General features: G+C 45.3%; 1 protein-coding gene across 9 annotated transcripts in view; it reads right to left on the bottom strand.

Moving 5' to 3' along the window:
• Positions 1-12165, bottom strand: part of LOC139760814 (probable 3',5'-cyclic phosphodiesterase pde-5) — a 459357-nt gene that overhangs the window by 250840 nt on the left and 196352 nt on the right. The window contains exon 1 of one of the 9 annotated variants that reach the window (XM_071684514.1): positions 10564-11034. The exons of the other annotated variants lie outside the window; for them this stretch is intronic. The gene's annotated coding sequence lies outside the window, so the exon portion shown is untranslated. Of the gene's footprint in view, positions 1-10563; positions 11035-12165 lie in introns of those variants that run through there. 9 annotated transcript variants of the gene reach the window in all.

The following is a 12165-nucleotide window of genomic DNA, read 5'->3' as shown; positions in this document are numbered from 1 at the left end:
TAATGAGAACCACAACTGGATGACTGTACGTAAAGGAGACAATACCTGAGCGAGAGACGATATGAATTCAACGTTAGCAAACCTCTTATACTTTTTATGGGAGAGCGAGGCCGCGTTCTAGACAAAAGAGAAGGATGCACACATCTGGACTTCCAGAAAGCATTTGACACCGTGCTACACAGGAGGTTCGTAAAGAGATTGGATCTTCAGGCAGGGATAAGGGAAGGGACTCCTTCGATGTACGGAAGGTGATCTCAGTACGTGAGGACAAATAGCCCAAGTCAGAGCTGTCCTTTTCAAATTGAGGCTACCGATGGTGTCCCACAGGAGTCAGTCCTGGGACCACTGTTCCTCTTTGCGTGAGTAAACAAACTGCCAAACATGATCTGATACATGGTTAATGACATTCAATATCAGTAACTACAAAGTAATAAGACGAGGCACAGTGAAAAGACATTATCTTGAATACAAAGTAATAATGACGTGAGACAGTGAAAGGACATTATCTTAAAGCAAGTATGCTGAAGTAGACATTGGAGTAGACATTGTACACCGAATCTGTCGCCAAATTCCCACTTTGTACAGGCTCCTGCAGCCCATGGCTGCGCTACTTTCAGTAACATGGAAATATAGACTCCTTTGGAGTTCTTTGAAGTTCTTTGACGAGAGATTACACTTCCAGTCGAACAGCCTCGTCAAAGGTGATCTCGTGCATGGCGGAGACCTGCAACATGCCACCTTCAGAGAAGTATAAACGCCAGAACCCGAGTGTTAGCACATATCTGAATCGCATTCACGTACACGGACGACGAAGTGTTTGATAAACTGTTCACAACGTATATTAGGCCAAAACCAGAGCGTACATCTCAGGTTTGGTCATCATACTTATGAAAGATGGACAAAGAACGAAGAGCTGGTCCAAAAGGAGGTACGAAAGACGGTACGAGAGATTCGACAGCTGAGTTATAGCGAAAGGATAAGAGAGCATAGATTTGTCCACCATGGCAGAGAGAAGAGTAAGGGGTGACCTGATCACAACCTTTAAGTTTCTAAGCTAGTTAGATGACGCTAACTGTGACTTCATCTTCGAGAGCTGCAAAGACAGAGCAATCAGAGGACCTAACTTGACATTAAGCAAGAAACTTGTTATAGAAGATGTAAATAGGTACGTGGAATAAACCGACAGAGATGATTCCGCGAATGCTAAGAATATAGACAAGTTTCAAAAAAATTATGCGACAGAAGAAAATGTTCAAGAGACGGCGTCCTACGAGCGTAGAACTCCCTCCCACACAGTACAGACGGTACATGTATTCATTAAGCCTTACTCTTCATATTTTTACCAGGCTGATCCTACCCGTTACAAAGGAGAACAATGAGAGGATGAACGCGCTACGTGGAATCAGTGACAGAGCGGGGTGAACATTACGTACCCGATGTTATCATATCCAGCGAACAGTCCACACCTCCACAAACATTAAAGGCGTCCCGTCTGGGAACTCCGGTGAGGACTTTGGGATCCCTGGCGTCCATTTCTGTCATTCCTTGAGGCAGACACAACAACGGAAGAGCCAAAAGTAGAACGAATTCGACATCAACGTTGACAAGCAAATCCCTAACGTTCATCTGAGACGTAACACGTTAAAGAATCCTTTACGAAACTTTTCTGATACATCTGCAGAATTCTAATACAAAGCTATTCATTTTCCCAATAAAGAATTCTTTAACTCAGAGACCTTAAATACACTCAGTCCCTACCAAGAACCCCCTAACGTGTACCCCGCACTAAAGAATACTTAAATCAGCTTTTGACACATTTCGAGAATCCCTAAACAACGTCTCATATTTTTTTTAAGAGCCCTTAAAAACAAGAGAAATATTTGAAGACCCATATCAAAGACTCCCTCACAGAAAGCCTGGACAGGTCTTCTGGTAAGGATTCCCCCCTGGAAAAGACCGCTCAAACACGAGCCCTGTAGAACGCCCAAACACAACAGCGATCGACACTGCCAGCGAAGAAGAATTGACACACACACCCGTCGACGAATCATACCAGCAGCAGCAGCCAACGACACAGGAGTGAGAACCACTGGTGAGCTGGGACTCTTATCACAAGAGTGCGTCGCTGGCCCGCCTTCCTGACGATGTGAACCATGACAAACGACGGTTTAGAACGAAGGTATGTCGCATACCTCCCCAAGGACGTCATACACCTGAGGACACGTTATACTAACGGTGGTATGTTCGATATCTGGCCAGGTGCGTGTGTGTATAATCTCTCGGGCGATTACATTTAATCATGGCGATTACATTTGATCTGGGGCAATTATACTTGGTGTTGGCGATTATGATTAATCGTAGAACGATTACGTTTGGATTTCGAGTGGATTATATCTAGTCTCGTGTGATCATGTTTCCTCTGAAGCCAAGATTATATTTGGTCACCCGTGAGACTGTCAGTTTTCAAAGAGGAATGCGGTCTTGGGCTGACACTAATGGTCTCGTGTAGAGATACACAGGGTCTCTGTGGACTGATACACCTGTTTTCTAAAACTCGTGATATGGTCTCATTCCACAACATTTGAATCACAAGGGAGTTTAAGTGGTTTCGAATGGGTAAGCTGGTCTGAAGCGCTTTATCTAGTCTCGAACAGGTATGCCATGTTGTGACTGAAGGAGCTTCATTCGGCTTTGAACAATTATCCTGGTTGAGAAGCGGCTTCATATGGTCTCGAACCAGTACCATGGGTCTGCAGTGGCTTCATCCAGTCTCGAACCAGTACCATGGGTCTGCAGCGGCTTCATTCGGTCTCGAACCAGTACTATGGGTCTGCAGTGGCTTCATCTGGTCTCAAACCAGTACCATGGGTCTGAAGCGGCTTCATTTGGTCTGCAGCGACTTCATCTGGTCTCAAACCAGTACCATGGGTCTGAAGCGGCTTCATCTGGTCTCGAACCAGTACCATGGGTCTGCAGCGGCTTCATTTGATCTCGAACCAGTACTATGGGTCTGCAGCGGCTTCATCTGGTCTCAAACCAGTACCATGGGTCTGAAGCGGCTTCATTTGGTCTGCAGCGACTTCATCTGGTCTCAAACCAGTACCATGGGTCTGAAGCGGCTTCATCTGGTCTCGAACCAGTACCATGGGTCTGCAGCGGCTTCATTTGATCTCGAACCAGTACTATGGGTCTGCAGCGGCTTCATCTGGTCTCAAACCAGTACCATGGGTCTGAAGCGGCTTCATTCGGTCTGCAGCGGCTTCATCTGGTCTCGAACCAGTACCATGGGTCTGAAACGGCTTCATTTGGTCTCGAACCAGTACCATGGGTCTGCAGCGGCTTCATTTGATCTCGAACAGGCAGGTGATTTGGGTCTAAAGCAGCTCTTTCTTTTTTTTTTCATAATGGTCATGAGTGAGCAACGTTGGTCTTCGGTCTGACCCGTCCAGCGGGTAGATCTGGCCTGGCGTGTGAGTGAGCACAGGCAATACATTACGCCAACTCCTCCCACCCGTCAGCTTTGCGGTACTCGGCCGACTGGATCGTAATCTGTAGGATCTATAAGTTCTCAAAAAGTCCGCCGACGAGATCGCAGCAAGTCATTTCGTGATTTTCCTGTGCACCGAACTGTGATTGGTGGGCTGAAAGTCGACCGCCTGGCCAACCAATCAGGTGATGGCTGATCGAAAGATTCTTGAGAGCCAAGTTCGCGAGACCGTCACGTTTACGAGACCGGTGTTAAGACCCACACACACACACACACACACAGCACCCGTACCGGCTTGGCTTCGTCTGAGAGATTTACTTCAAAATATTGATAGTTCGCGATAGGTTTGCGGCATCAGAGCCAAATAAAATGTCATCTGAGATTTTTCAAAATATCCGAGTGGGGACGGTGCGGACAACGCGTTCACATAAACCATAACCTTAATCCGGATTGAAGACGGCGCCAACGACGAACGGTCGGGATGAAGACATGCCCAGGGGAAAGAAGGAAGGACGAAAAGTACGATTAATAATACTCTCAAGCGGACATATCAGGATGTTAAGGAACAAATGATAAAATCCTGAGCACCTCTCTCTCTCTACCACTCACACACACACACACACACACACAGAGAGACACACACACACACAGACACACACACACACACACACACACACGGGTATATACAGCAGCCGACATCCACATCGCAAATAAAAGGTAAAACAAACGATGACAGAAGATGAACAGAAGGCGTGGCAGGCGAGGTACTGGACGAGGACAGAGACCAGATCCGACAGATGGCTAACGACGAGAGATGAAAAGAAAAAAAAAATAACGTAATACAGAGGATGGAGGAGTGCTCAGGGGATCAAGAGCAAGGTACGGCGGTGTGGTGGGTGAGGAGCCGGGCTGGTGAGGGAGGGGTAGTGTGTGTGCGTTGAGCCTCCGCCTCCTTCTTCACTGACCTGACCGTGCACCTCGGTGGAAGGTTCACCATGAGGACGACTGTGACGGAGGGAGACACATGCAGACTGGGAGGTAAGGTATTGGGAGGGCCGGCTACCACACACACCTCCACAGCCATCCAGGATAACTAGCAGAATGTTAACTAATGTTCACACTAACGAACGTGTAACATCCGATTCTAGAAAGGTCTGATTGGTCTCGTATGGATATTCTGGTCCTGGTTCTGAAGCGCTTTCAAGTTGGTTCGAACAAGTATCCTGTGACTGAATGAGCTTCATTCGGGTTTCGAACAGGTCACCTCATCGTACCTCTCTGCCATTCGTAGGGTGTTCCACCAACGTCCACCACTAGAGGACACTAGTATTGTCACGCCCTCTCATACACCGTTAACTTTACGTCGTCATTTGCATACACTCGTCGCAAACCAAACAGCGAAATCAGATGATCAGTCAAGTTCTGGTGTTTTATTCTAAAAGTTAATTACCGGGCGCTTCCTGTCTCATGTGCTTAGGGTAAGTAAATATTCTCTCAAAGTTCTCACTCGCATTCATATCTCTTAACCTAAGGGCACCGGAGTCTCGAAGTATTTCTTCATTATTACATTTTTAGTCAATTTCACTTCTGATAACTTCAATTTCACCGTTTTGTCTGGAAATCTCAGTGTGTCTGACTGCGTATCGTATCGATAACTGAGCAATACTATCGTTGATTTCTTATCGAATCAACAGAGTGGCCAGACACACGACAAATGGACATCAATGTTGGCAAATGTAAGATCATGCAGTCTAGTGCGAAAATATCAATCGTGAATCTGAAATCCTAAGCAAATCATTATAATTAGAATTGAAAGTTGGAAAACAATCTTGAAGGTACAGATGCGAATGGTAAACCTAATAAGATGCTCTGCTAGGCTTCACAGCTCGAAATATCAGCTAGGCTTCATAGCTCGAATATTAGCTAGGCTTCACAGCTCGAATATCAGCTAGGCTTCACAGCTCGAATATCAGCTAGGCTTCACAGCTCGAATATCAGCTAGGCTTCACAGCTCGAATATCAGCTAGGCTTCACAGCTCCAATATCAGCTAGGCTTCAAAGCTCGAATATCAGCTAGGCTTCACAGCTAGAAATATCAGCTAGGCTTCACAGCTCGAAATATCAGCTAGGCTTCACAGCTCGAATATCAGCTAGGCTTCACAGCTCCAATATCAGCTAGGCTTCAAAGCTCGAATATCAGCTAGGCTTCACAGCTAGAAATATCAGCTAGGCTTCACAGCTCGAAATATCAGCTAGGCTTCACAGTTCGAAACAGTAACTACAATGCGAAAAACACAACACTCACTCTTCACAAGGCCCACGGTCAGACCTCGCCCGGACGAAGTTTTCTCTGTTCAATTTCAGTCACCAAACTTGATGAAAGGTGGAGAAAAACTAGAACAAATTCATGGATGAGCAACAAAACCTAATCCGTCATTCAGAGATAATCCAAAAGACGAAAGACTCAAAGACCACATTACCTGAAGAAGGGGCAGACTCCAAGGAGATGTAACAAATGTTGCCAAAATACCAAATCATTTCCACAATACGAAATTTCTTCTCATCAGATAGAGATTCGTCGACCAGATAGAACGGTGTGAAATTAAACAGAAGGAAACGTAATAGCGACGTGGGCAATTCTTTTTCTTTATTTTTTCAGCAATTGCGTCACAGAATAATAAAATATATTATTATCAGATGTTGCCAATGCGGAGACCATCAATACCTTTAAATCAAAGCGAGATAAAAACTTCAGTGATGTCTGTCATAAGTAAACAGGCCTACTTTAAGACGAAAGAAAACAGCTTTGAATTTAACAATTCCCTAGAATCGAAAATTCACCTTCGGGTTGGTGCCTCATCCCCGGGAAAGAGAACTGTAGTGAGAGGAAACAATTTTTCCGCTACATACCTTCCTGTAGAATTTCCATGGCTGTATACTTTGTCCATACTATACGGGGCTGTGCCAGAGAGAGTGCAAGGTGTCTTCAGATCTACCGTTCTGTTTCTACCGCAAATAGTATGGGGAGACCTTGGATCACCAAGTCATGGACCATCAGGTTTTGTGTTATATATATATATATATATATATATATATATATATATATATATATATATATATATATATATATATATATATATATATATCTTTCTCATTATTCCAGTTGATTCCCAATATCCTCCCCTTCCCATATACTCCAGCTGACCCCCAATACCTTCCCGCTACATCACAACTGTGGCTTCTTGTTTTCTAGTTCCAGCTCCGGCTTTTCCTAGCGAGTCAGTCAGATCCTTCCGTCTAGTCTTGTGGTGTTCCGTCCTGCAGCCGACGCCGAGGGCAACCAATTACATCTTGCGTTCCTCCTGGTCACCCTAACACCCCCATCCTCCTTCCCCTATGATGGTACGCGTACCACAGATTGTGAACCCTAGAATTCTAGTCCCAAAGTGGACCCTCGTCCTGGGAGAAAAAAACAAGCACACTATAAAACCATATTTTTTCCCCCCACCAAAGAAGTGGCAGAAGGATATCTGCGGGTGGACATATTCAAACGCCCTGAAGTGACAAGAGTTTCAGAAGGTGAACTACCTGAAAATGTCACGTATATTGCTCAAGATCAATAGATGATGAGGATCCAACACCATAGGAAATGGACTTGAAGATCCAACACCATAGGAAATGGACTTGAAGATCCAACACCATAGGAAATGGACTTGAAGATCCAACACCATAGGAAAGACTTGTTTGCTGCGGCGCCATACTGACTCTTGTCATTTGTTAAAAGTATGATAAAACACATCCTGACATCTTCGACGTGAGTTCTCGTTTTAAGTTTTCAAGAGAATTGAATCAAGATCTCGTGTATTCATGTATCATACCGCGATACGTAGCATATGTTCCTTATACGAGCATATAACAGATGTTACCTTGCTGCGAGGCACCTGTTCTCAGTAAAGCCACGAGCATAACAGATATTACACCACTGGGAAAAGGTTCAGAAGTCAGTTTTACCGCCATGATGAACGCGCAGCCCACTATCAAAATGTATAAACCCTGGCAACGAGTCTCTCTGTTCATGGGTGACGAGGAAGCTATAAGGAAAGTGATGAGGAAGCTATACGGAAAAGGGCGAGGAAGCTATATGAAAACAACAACTTGAGATAACTCCAGCTTCAAGTCATCCGTACTCTGGCTACATACGTTGTAACATTCATGGGGAAAGATATACATGTAGGATCATGTCTTCCCACCTCCATCTCACGGAGTCCCCAAAAACATACATATATATACACTCCCTGTGCAATCGTCCATCTCAAGGACAAGTCGGGCCAATTATACTGATTCTGACGTGGTTTTCTCAATTGACATCCACACTTGTTCTGATGTTAAAACAGCCCAACTGTGCATTGATTCACCTGCAGGGGTTAAGAGACCCCCGTCCTGTGATGGTCGCGTGCTGAACACTCGCGGTAGGTGATGTTTCAGTGTTGTGGAATTCGTCATGTCTGAGCCTGGTACGAGCCCTCACCACACACACACCGCTCTCACTCGTCATTGTTGCATGTTTTCTTTATTGGCTGCCGATTACTGCATGGTCACGGTGCCCAAGATAAAATCTATCCATTCATGTTAAACGTATTTAACCCCCAAGATGGCGTTATTTCCCTGTATGCCATTTGCCTTCGTTAGATACATCAGGTGTGTCTGCCTGGCCCTTAGAGTATCAATGTTCATAGATCTCTCTAACATCCTAATCACCTCCTAGCCATGAAGGGTGACACTGAACTGGTCAACGTGGGGGAGGAGGAGCACACACACACGCGATGGTGCTCATTAATACTAAGTTCCAACGTGTCTCTGAAGGACCCCGGAACAATACCTTGAGCCATAATGGAGCCGTCTCTGAGTGGTTCAAAGGCCGCTACACTGTGTAGTGTGGTAATGACCTTGCAGCCTCCCCGGCATGTAACGCAACCATTCTCTGATTATAATCACTCGGTCAAAATCATGTCCCGGAGGCTGGAGGGGAAACCTGTGAATACCTTCCATGATTAATGACTGGGAGGAAGGGTTTTTCTGAGAGTTGGGTAATGTCGATCGCTCTTGAGAAGTTCGTGAGACTGAGGACGAGAGAAGGAAGGTGAGACCGGGGGGGGACCAGGTAGGTAGGTACTCAGGTACTCGACCAAAGTTGAGGCGGAGTTCGAGAGTGGTGTTGGCTGGAGCCTCGAAAATCTCTTGATTGGATGGAAAGGTATATATACATACACAGACATATACATATATACAAATGTACATATCCATACTTGCTGCCTTCATCCATTGTCGTCGCCACCCCGCCACACATGAAATGGCACCCTCCTCCCCCCATCCAGTGCGCGCGCGAGAGAGCGCTAGGAAAAGATAACAAAGACCACAGTCGTTCACACTCAATCTCTAGCTGTTACGTGTAAAGCATCGAAACCACAGCTCCCTTTCCACATCCAGGCCCCACAAAACTTCCCATGGTTCACCCCAGACGCTTCACATGCTCTGGTTCAATCCACTGACAGCACGTCGACCCCGGTATACCACATCGTTCCATTTCAATCTATTCCTTGCACGCCTTTCACCCTCCTGTATGTTCAGGCCCCGATCACTCAAAATCTATTTCACTCTATCCTTCCTTCCCCAATTTGGTCTCCCATTTCTCCTCGTTCCCTCCACCTCTGACACATATATCCTCTTTGTCAATCTTTCCTCACTCATTCTCTCCATGTGACCAAACCATTTCAATACACCCTCTTCTGCTCTCTCAACCACACCCTTTTTATTACCCCACATCTCTCTTACCCTTTCATTACTTACTCGATCAAACCACCTTACACCACATATTGTCCTCAAACATCTCATTTCCAACACATCCACCCTCCTCCGCACAACTCTATCTATAGCCCACGCCTCGCAACCATATAACATTGTTGGAACCACACTATTCCTTCAAACATACCTATTTTTGCTCTCCAAGATAACGTCCTCGCTTTCCACACACACATTCTTCAACTGAACGCCTGGCATGATAACAACTGAACACCTGGCATGAGAACAACTGTACACCTGGCATGATAATAACTGTACACCTGGCATAGTAACGACTGAACACCTGGCGTGGTAACAACTGAACACCTGGCGTGGTAACAACTGAACACCTGGCATGGTAACAACTGAACATCTGGCATGGTAACAACTGAACATCTGGCATGGTAACAACTGAACACCTGGCATGGTAACAACTGAACACCTGGCATGGTAACAACTGAACATCTGGCATAGTAACAACTGAACACCTGGCATGGTAACAACTGAACACCTGGCATGGTAACAACTGAACACCTGGCATGGTAACAACTGAACACCTGGCATGGTAACAACTGAACACCTGGCATGGTAACAACTGAACACCTGGCATGGTAACAACTGAACACCTGGCATGGTAACATCACAAACAGTTCCTCTCACGCATACTTATATACTGTATTTTCTAAAGTGATTTAATCTCAAAATTCTTTACATCAAAAATAATCTATTCTTTTTGAAGATGTTCCTCAAAAATCTCAGTCATACCTCCTGAAGCAACGCCACACTTACATACAACCCTACACTCCCAACACGCTGGGGTCACGGAGACCATGCACGAGTCGGCCAGCAAAACACGCACACCATGTCTTGTCCTCTCACAGACTATGAAATTAATGTATGGACATCCCAGGTATAAAGTGGTTCCAGATGGACAATTTCAAGGTAGACTATCATAAAAGTTTACTTTTTAGTTATATCGTATATTTAGATAACGAAAAATGTGTAGACACACACACACACACACACACACACACACACACACACACACATATGCAACAGGTAGTTTGAGCTTGCCGCTGAAAGTAGATAATAAAAGTACAAAAAAGTATCCTTATCAATAATATATTGGCTTTCTGATATATATATATATATATATATATATATATATATATATATATATATATATATATATATATATATATATATAATTTGTAAAGTTATGAATAAAACTAACTTACGTATTCAGTTATTGCTGCTTTGGAAGTTGAGATATAGTGTGGGTGTTGGTGGCTATCACTGTGAGAGTTGTGTGGGAGGTGACTACTGTTACTGGTGTTGATGAAGTTAGCACAAGTCAGATGGAAAGAGTTGAAGAATTTTATTCAAACTGGATGTTTCATTCGTCGCTCTGTTAGGTAATGTTGGCGACATGCTGGAGGCAGTGTTGAGAGGAGCGTGGTGATAGGAGTTTCAGAAGTGCAATACTTCAGCAATTATTTATTATTTCTTTTTTCCAGTGACAGTGAAAAGAATAATTTCTCTCTAAATCATGAGTTAATAAACTGACGAAGGAGGTCAGTGTATGAGAGAGTGTTGTGATGGTGATGACTGTCAGGGAGTCTAGGGGTGGTTTCACGCTGGCGGTGGCTGCTGTGGTGGTGATGTGGTAGCGACGAGGGGGGTGGCAGCGGAGGTCACAGGTAAGGGTGTACTACTTCCGCCGGCGGCGTGTGAGCCACTGGCTGCTGCTGCAGCAAGCAAGGGGAACGGGAGACGTCGGCAACTTAACCTGCTGCTGCCGCACCACGCATGACAGAAAACATTTTTACAGGGGAGACTCACGTGTTGGTAGGTAGAGGAGGGGTGGTGTGTTTGCGCAAGAGGGACTGGCCAAGCAGGAGTCCTTCCTTCACCTCCTCCCTCACCACCATACTCTCTCACTGGAACGCGTCTCCACCCTCTACACCTACCACCACCAAATCTGTAACAGTAACGCTGCAGTCCTAACTAACGCACGCCACTGCCATGTTCTCGACGTGTTACACCGCCCATTTGATCACCACCTCTGCTACGATTTTCAACCCCCTTGCCATTACCATCACCCATCACCACTACCACGTCCCTTCACCACTATCACCTCCAACACGACGTACTCCATAACGCTTCCACCAACTACTATATGACCAGTGGATCTTCCAACATATCCTGTCAATACCCCAACCAGACATACCCTATCAATATCCCAACCAGACATACCCTATCAATATCCCAACCAGACATACCCTGTCAATATCCCAACCAGACATACCCTGTCAATCCCCCGACCATATATACCCTGTCAATACCCCAGCCAGAGAGATTGACCAGAAAGATTTAGTTCAATCCCGTATCATTAGTTTGGCAGCAAAAGAAATGATCCCACACAATGTGAATAATGCCTCACGAACTAGAGCACTCAGCGTTGTAATTGTTGACCTGGGATGTCAGACTCGATACAAATTATAACAGATGCAGTAGGAAGCCAAATGCCGTCATCCGGGCTTTAAGACATCATTTTTCTTCCATACTCAATCTCCGTTTCCCGCCTGAATGAGGAAGCACCCGCAACAGACTACAAACGTCATCATCATCGCCTTCATCCAGCCTCTATGTATCACATTCAACGCGTCGAATCCGGAGCCTACCATCCCACAGTCAAGCCCTGCTGACGATTCCTTAATATCCTTCTTTCCAGACTGCTTCATATGCCCTAGGTCATTCCAGTGACATCACGTCGCCCCCCGTATACCACATCCATCCACTTTATTCAATCCACACTTCTAACTCTGCTTAATGCTCAT

This window comes from Panulirus ornatus, chromosome 3 (assembly GCF_036320965.1).
Source record: "Panulirus ornatus isolate Po-2019 chromosome 3, ASM3632096v1, whole genome shotgun sequence".
In the NCBI taxonomy this organism is placed as follows: Eukaryota; Metazoa; Arthropoda; class Malacostraca; order Decapoda; family Palinuridae; genus Panulirus; species Panulirus ornatus.
This window is presented reverse-complemented; position numbering and strand designations above follow the sequence as displayed.